Source organism: Fundulus heteroclitus, chromosome 15 (genome assembly GCF_011125445.2).
Source record: "Fundulus heteroclitus isolate FHET01 chromosome 15, MU-UCD_Fhet_4.1, whole genome shotgun sequence".
Classification (NCBI taxonomy): Eukaryota; Metazoa; Chordata; class Actinopteri; order Cyprinodontiformes; family Fundulidae; genus Fundulus; species Fundulus heteroclitus.
This window is the reverse complement of record NC_046375.1, coordinates 3,172,618-3,180,522: the sequence shown is the minus strand read 5'-3', so window position 1 is coordinate 3,180,522 and position 7,905 is coordinate 3,172,618. Positions and strand designations below refer to the sequence as shown.

The 7,905-nt window shown below is 43.6% G+C and overlaps 3 non-coding genes across 3 annotated transcripts; 2 read left to right on the top strand and 1 right to left on the bottom strand.

Moving 5' to 3' along the window:
• The first annotated feature begins 45 nt into the window (after positions 1–45).
• On the top strand, positions 46–133 carry trnay-gua. The gene is given in 2 exon segments: positions 46–82; positions 98–133. It is a non-coding gene; the product is annotated as a tRNA-Tyr (tRNA).
• A 908-nt stretch (positions 134–1,041) lies between these two features.
• Positions 1,042–1,114, bottom strand: trnaa-agc. The gene has a single exon. It is a non-coding gene; the product is annotated as a tRNA-Ala (tRNA).
• Positions 1,115–2,513: 1,399 nt separating this feature from the next.
• On the top strand, positions 2,514–2,586 carry trnaa-agc. The gene has a single exon. It is a non-coding gene; the product is annotated as a tRNA-Ala (tRNA).
• Positions 2,587–7,905: the final 5,319 nt, after the last annotated feature.

Here is a 7,905-nt window from a genome sequence, read left to right as displayed (position 1 = left end):
CACTATTTACCTTTTCGATGCAGTCACATTAATGGCCACTAGGCACCTTCGATAGCTCAGTTGGTAGAGCGGAGGACTGTAGGAAGTATTGATAGCAATCCTTAGGTCGCTGGTTCGACTCCGGCTCGAAGGAAGTGCCATGTTTTTGTGTGTTGCATATTAAATATGACAAGACAGTTGGTTTCTCAGTAATTTCAAATAGCAGTTATGGGAAACAGTTTATTTGTACAGCTGCACAGTGCACACATGTCTAAAAGTCATATTTTATTCATTTACTTTTGTATGCTGTTAACAGCAGATGCCACATTTTTTTGTGTTGAAATATAGGACACCGTTCTACGACCTCATTAGAAAGTTTTATTCTCCTTTTTTACAACTGTTTTTTTTTTTTTTTTTTCATGTTTCCGTTCGGTGTCCGGGTTCGACGGAGGCTCTGACGTCATTAGAACGCGTCGCTATGCGACGAAAAGTAAGCCCACCAGCTGGGCAGGTGATTGGCTGAGCGCCGCCTGAGGGCGCGCAGCGATTGGCTAGAAGTGGGCTTACTTTGCTCGTAGTTCGGCGCAAGCGCAAGCGAGAGGTAGCGGGATCGATACCCGCATCCTCCAGCCTCATTTTTCCTTTTTTCGGCACGTAGATATCCAGTTTTCTGATTAAATGTCTCTGTCAGATTACAACAAACATTAGTCCCATCGAGACATTTTAAACAGATAGAATTTACTCAATTTGGTTAATCTTGGCAGACATGAATCAAAGTAGAGTACCTTCCTGTCTAGAGGAGCCCAGAAGTTAACGTGCAAAGGGATGAATAAGACTGGAGGATAAGTTTAAACTCGCTGATTGCTAAACTAGTCCAGAAACGATGCTTTACTCCAAGTTTATAAGGGATCCAGGAGGTGGACCGTGGTTGATCAAAAGTAAGCAGCCCACAAGGCGCGCACCGATTGGCTGGTTGGGCTTACTTTTGCTCATAACATGCAAGAGGTAGCAGGATCAATACCCGTGTCTTCCAATTGTAATAATAAAAGGGAAAAACATGATTGGAGGATGCGGGCATCGATCCCGCTACCTCTCGCATGCTAAGCGAGCGCTCTACCATCTGAGCTAATCCCCCGATAAACGTGGAAAATTTGCCGATAATTTTCGTCCGAAACCGCTGTGAAGTGAGTTTTGAGTCGTTTATGAGGCATGTTTCACTGCGGTTAAGTGAGCCGATAGACGTTAGCTCTGTTGTAAGGGAGAAAAAAACACTTCGTGCATACATGCTGCATTACGGTAAACAGAACAGTATGGGTGACCATGCAGGCGAAAAAAAAAACAAAACAAAACAAACGAAGAGAAAAGGCAGGACAGTTTTGTGGCTCTTTTCCGCCCTGGGTAAGATGAACAGACGGACGGATAACAGGGCAGGACTTGGACAAAAAAATGGCCAGGGCATTTTGTGCAGAGAATGGGCCATCAGGTATTGATGGGAGGACAATAAAGCCTATAAAATGAAAAGAAACTTTGTTGTGACAGTGCTTGCACACTGTTCTGATGTACATGTACCTTTCTAATAAACTTAAACCTTTACCAACCTCCCTCCCAGTCCCAGTATTCTATAAAGGACAGAAACCAAAAGGCTGCTTCGACTCATTAACATCCCAATCTATAACATATAGAATCTTGAAATTTGGACAGAGGCATGATTCTATACTGCACACTTACCGTCTCTCCTCTCTCATACACCGCTCCACTGGGGAAAGCGAATCAACCTAGAGTAACACCATTGACAAAATTTGTTGATAAATTCCTAAATAACAAGGTGACAAAAAGCAGTAATACAATAATCATAAATATGACCAAATCCTTGTTCAATAATAAAAAAAAAAAACCTGGGGGGAAGCATAATGTAAAAGCAATCTATTTATTTTACTGTTTTCAAGTTGCCTTTGTGTGGCCCCATCCTCTTTGTGTCATATTGTAGTTATGAACTCAAGGCTGAGAAATTAGCAAAGGGCTTTAAAGAATATTTTACCAAAAAGTATTTAAAATTGAACAGAAAGATGCCTACATTACAAAATGAAGGTAATTAATGTCCACAAGTTTGTTGATGAATGTCGGGAGAAAAACAAGATAAAAAGACAACTAGAGTTAAGTAGACATTTATGTAAAAAACACAAAAACATTTACTATTTTGTTCAAAAACATACAGTGAAATTTTGGAATATTTATTCAGGTTCATGTATGTATGTGTGTAAAAGGAATAGTTTTGTCACAGCGATACACCTCCACTTTCTCCTGTCTTTTTCGCCTGCATGGCCACCCTCTGTTACCGTAATGCATGATGTATGCGTACAGCTAATCTTTACGAGAAGGCTAACGTTGGCTAGCTTGACCGCAAAGTGTCGGCTCACTTGACCGCAGTCAAACACGGAGGCAGACGCCATATCCAAACAAAAACTAACTTCACCGGTATTCGGACAATTTGGGGAAAAAAAAAAAAAAATGGGGGCTTTGGAAACATGCTAACAGGGGGATTAGCTCAGATGGTAGAGCGCTCGCTTAGCATGCGAGAGGTAGCGGGATCGATGCCCGCATCCTCCAATTATGTTTTTCCCTTTTGACTCGTACTTAATTTTTAATTACATGTCTATAACGCATTAAAACGAATCCCATTGCTTTCCGGACCTTTCGACTCGAAAACAGAATTTACTTCGGTCCGGCAAGCATTGGTGTTTGTTTTAATCTGACAGACATGTAATCAAAAATAGACTAACTTCATGTCTAAAGTAGTTTGAGTCACACGAACGGAGGATTAAGATGGGAGGACGCGGGTATCGATCCTACTACCTCTTGCATGTTAAGCGCAAAAGTAAGCCCAAACCAGCCAATCGATGCACACCTTGTGGGCTTACATTTGACCAATCACGTTCCTGGGCACCTAGTAAACTTTGAACAGCTAAACCTGGGTCACATTCTAGTTGCATCTTGTAAAGCATAACTTTATTGTGAGGGGAACAAAAAAATTAATAAAAATAATAATTCACATATTATCTCAAGACACTTTACAAAGTCAATTCAATCAAATCATACAGACGGATTGGTCAACATTTCCCATCTTTCTGAGGCAGAACGGAGGGGATCCTGGTGCCCAGTTTCTGGCTCACTGAAAGATCCAGTTTGGGAAACACCAGGACCAGAGGTTCTGATGGCAGCTGGAGAACTTCCCCCGGCCATGCTGTGTATCTGGTCATCAGCATCACGGGGGAAGAGGAGCAACACAACCTGCTGTCAGCCAGAAAGCACCTGTTGCTCAGGTACGCCTCCCAGATCAGGGACATGGCTGTGGAGGTGTACCAGAACAACAGGCCATGCTCCAGGAGGCCCAGAGGACCGGTAACTCTGGATGTCTGATGGTGGACTTTGGTGACTTCAAGCACAGGTCCATGAGGACCCAAGCAAGGAGGCTCAAGCTGGCATCACCTGTCTGAAACCAAGGGCCAGACCAACCACCAACATGACTCTTTTTAAGGCACACGTGCTGAAGAGGAAGGCTTCGTCTTCAGCACACCTGCCCACGGTCAGTCTGCCTCCCTCCGCTGCGCCATAGACCTCCGCTTCTCCACCTCCTGCTGCTCAGAGGACAATGATGACCAAATGTCTTACAAATATTGTCTCCAGCAGAACCCTGTAAGCACTATAGAGATTTTCATACAGTGTAACGGCTCAAAAAGGGTCACAACATATTTAAAAGAGGAGTAGGGTTAAAACATTGAATTTATTTTTTCTTTTTCTTCCTTTGTAAAACAAAACAAAAGCAAAGAACACTTCCCTCCCCGTGCCTAACAAAACCCAAAGTATGAACAGAAAGATGGACCTGGTGAGCCGGCCAAACAGAAACAACGGGTGCGGCAGCGGGCCAACCCTATACAGGGCCGTCAAAGCCGCTACCGACACCAAACTAAGATCAAAAGGGGACCTAAAGCCCAAAAGAAAGAACCGAAAACAGGACAGCCGGTCCCACCAGGCCATAAACCAGCGTGAGCTTTGTTTATTTCATATTTATCCTAATCCCAAGTAAAGCTCTTTGGTGTCTGCAGAACGTAGTTTGAGGGAATCTTGGCATTTGTGCTGCTGATCTGATCTCACTTTCTTCTTCTAGTTGATCCATCAGTGCTTGGCTGAAAATCAGAATAACTTTACCTCTCTCCTAAACATCATGCTTTCCCACTAAACGCTGTAACCTCAGACCATCTTTAGTTAATCTAATTGCGTCTTCTCGCTCCTGCTCCTCCAGCGCTGTGGACTCCTGGCCCCGTGTTCCAGCTCCCTGCAGAGCTTCCTGGACCCTGGAAGGAGCATCTCCCATCGTTCCAGCAGGACTGGATCCGTAAGACTTTGTTCAGGGTTAACGGCAAAACAGGGAAGCCAGAGCTGGTGATACAACTCAAACTTCTGGTGATACAGATATCTGGAGTGCAAAGGACGCACATAGAAGTATCCAGCCTGGTCTGAGGACATGCAGACAAGCAAAGCACAAGTAAACTGAGATTTTACTGACATTGAAATAATAATAAAATGTGACACTGGCGTATTTTACTGTCAGCAGGGCTACCATGTAGTCACATCGATGCAGGAGAGGATCCAGAGCAACGGCGGCACACGGCTTTACAAAAAACCTGCAAGAGGAGAACTGCAGCATGGACACTTTGCTCTCTGGGAGCCTTTCAGTCACTCCTCCATCACTGAGCCTTCAATGATGGAGGAGACATTGGAGTTTCAGGTATAAGTAACCTAGTGACTTCAATATGAAACAGACGAGTCGCTCTCTGCAGCAGCACGGCAGAGCTCTTGAAGCAGGAGGAGCTCACGGCTGATGGTTAGCTGAAGAGAAACTCAGAACGATCGGTGCTTTTACTTGTTGCCTAGATCCACTTCTTGTTGCTTATGAATAAAAAAAAGTTGCTAGAGCGGTCTGAAGAGTTGCTAAATAGTTGGCAATAGTTTGATGAACGTAAGTGAGGCGAACATGTGAGAGCAGAACCTTAGCCCCTCCTATCAGTCCCCTCGGTGTGTTTATTAAGAAGAATATCAGCTAAACAATGTTTGGGTTGGAGTTGGCATGAAAATTCAGTACGATCACAAAAATCTGTTAAGAGGACTGATAAGGCTGAAGTTTGTCGGTAAAAGTAAAAGTACAGCAAAATATTTAGTTGTAAAAGTACCAGAAGATTTTTTTTCCTTATTGGTGATGAATAATTGTCACAAAGTCTAAAAGAAAAGGCCACTGACTCATTCAGTCTCCGTTTGACCTGCTTAACTAATTATTGTGATATTTCTGATTTGAAACGTTTCACTGCAACCTCAGATTCACTGTTGGTCATAAACGGGTCACTATGAAAATATGTTTCAATAAAACTGTTGCTTTTTAGGCATGAATCTGAATGGACCTTTGTTTTGAAGGAGCTCTTGTTTTGAAGGGCAGTTTTCAGATTAGCAGAATTCACATTTTGCTACATTTCTGTGTTCAACTACCTGAATTTATCACTAAATGTCATAGGCAACGTGGTAAGTTGATAATTTCATAATTACATTTATTAAGTTTATCTGTACTATTTACATGAAATTGCCTTTGATTTATTTGTGGATAAAAAAAATGTTTATTTACATAAGGAAAGCATCCTATACAGAGTTAAACACTAATTTTTGTATTGTCTTGTTACAGTTTTCACTCTTACCTTGTACTTTAAAAGAAAAGAGCCACAGTAAAGAGCAACTAGAGCTTACTACGACTCACGTCTTCATTTATAAGAAATAGTTTAGCTAGTTTTATAGCGGCAGTTGCTACACTGCAGTGAGGACAACACAGAAACAACTATTTAAAATACGTTTACTCTTGGTTGAATTAAAAAATGTAGAGTAGAAAGTACAGATACTTGTATGAAAATTTAGTCATATAGTAAGAATCATTTTTCTGAAGTAACTTTCTACTTGTACTAATACTCTGTTGCTGATTAAGGAGCGCTTGTGTGAATACTTAGTTCAAATTTTTGATTAATAACGTGCTTTGTGCTTTCTATCTGCGTTCGTTTACAGGGGAGCTCCTTGGTATGGGGTACCTGTACCGCCAGTCTGGTCAACCTCTGACTGTCATGGACGACCCAGAGGAAGAGGATCATAATTCAGCTCCTGGTGGAGCAGGAGTGCCTCTACATCAGCACCTCACCCAGAGTCCTCTGCCTCCTCCTCTACAGCCCCCCCGTCCAGCCAAGTGGAGCCTCTGGTCCTGCAACATCAACTGGGTCCATCGTTGCAGACCAGGCCCCTGTGAATAGACTACACTTTAGCTGCAGTGCCACATTAACTCATGCATTTGCGTTAACGCTGAGATTTTACATGCTTTAAGGTATTCTGGATGTGAATACCTCCTTGCAGGCTGCAGGCCTCGGACCTGACGGCATACCTGGCTGGGATAAGGTGCAGGATTTGGCTGAGTACCTGGTGTTCCTGCGTCAGGCGCTCTACCTGGACGAGCAGCAGGTTAGGGCTGGGCGATAAATCGATTTAAATCGATTAATTCGAATTTACAATTCTTTAAGATTTCATTTTTGAAAAATCTGGATTTTATTTTGCCAATACACTCATTGGGTTTCCATGAAGAGAACAGCATGTGATGCTGAATATATGTTTAGGCAAATGTATTGTCAAAATGTTAAGTAGAAAGTTTTTTTTAACCGTAATACGAGGTACTTCATTTACTTATTTACTTAAATTTGTTTGAAGTTCACAAGTGCAGTGAAGCCTGTTCTTAGCTCAATGTGTAATACCACTAGCAGCAAATGTTTTGTTATATTTTCATTGTTTATAATGGCACGGCTGCCATCTTGTTTCACAGCTTGTTTTTAGTTGCACTTTGAATTCAGGTCAACTCCCTGACGAAATGCTTGACAAAAAAGCAAGGTTTTAAAATAATTTCTCTAATTTCTTTTTATGAAACAAAACGGAGGAAAAAAAAAAAATCGATTAATCGGATTTGGTATGATAAAATCGGAGATTTATTTTTTAATCCATATCGCCCAGCCCTACAGCAGGTCACAGAAGTCATCCGCCTGTGGACTGCTTTGCCTGAAGGGGACAAGAGATGAATCCATTATCAGCCCAGACACCAAGCCAAGCTGGCACACGGCTGCTTTAAGGCCCCCAAGAATACGGGCGTCACGCCGGGTGTGGAGAGCGTGAAGAGGTGCCTGATTGGTCATCCAGGGGGACCGGCTCAGTGGCCCAGCACCAGTCGTCTAGTTGAGGCTCTGTGCATTAAATTGTGTTCACTGCACAAGTCCCCAACTAAGAAGGATGGAGTGCGGCTTCCTCGGTGGACCAAGGTGCTCACGGACTACCACCACATCCGCGACCTGGTGCTGGACTGCCACCCCCTGATGGAGGCCACCTCTGTTCAGCTTTCTGTCCTCAACCAGAGGACTCTGACACAGTGGTAAGCACAATGTTTTTTTTTACTTGGACATTTGAAATAAAAGTATTGCAGTTAATTGTTATGGTGACAATTTTCCGGCTGCAGGTTTAATCGAAGGGAGAGCAGCCAGGAGATTAGTGTCTTCACCCAGGGCCTTGCTGCAGAGGACCACAGCTCACAGCTGCCTCCTCCGCGGGAGAAGCTGGACGAAGTGCCGTCCCCCTCAGGACTCCAGCATGAGTTTGCCCTCCCGCCGAACAGAGCAGGACAGGCTCCTAAAGCTGCGGCCAGGCAGACGACCTGCTAGTGCCACAGTCGTGCAGCCCGTCACCCCAGCAGCTCCTCTTCCTGTCCCAGCTCAGCTTCTTTTATTGAACCCTGGGATCGACAGTGATGGCAGCAGGTCATCACAGGGCTGCTCCTCCTTTGGCTCCTCATTTAACACCTGCCAC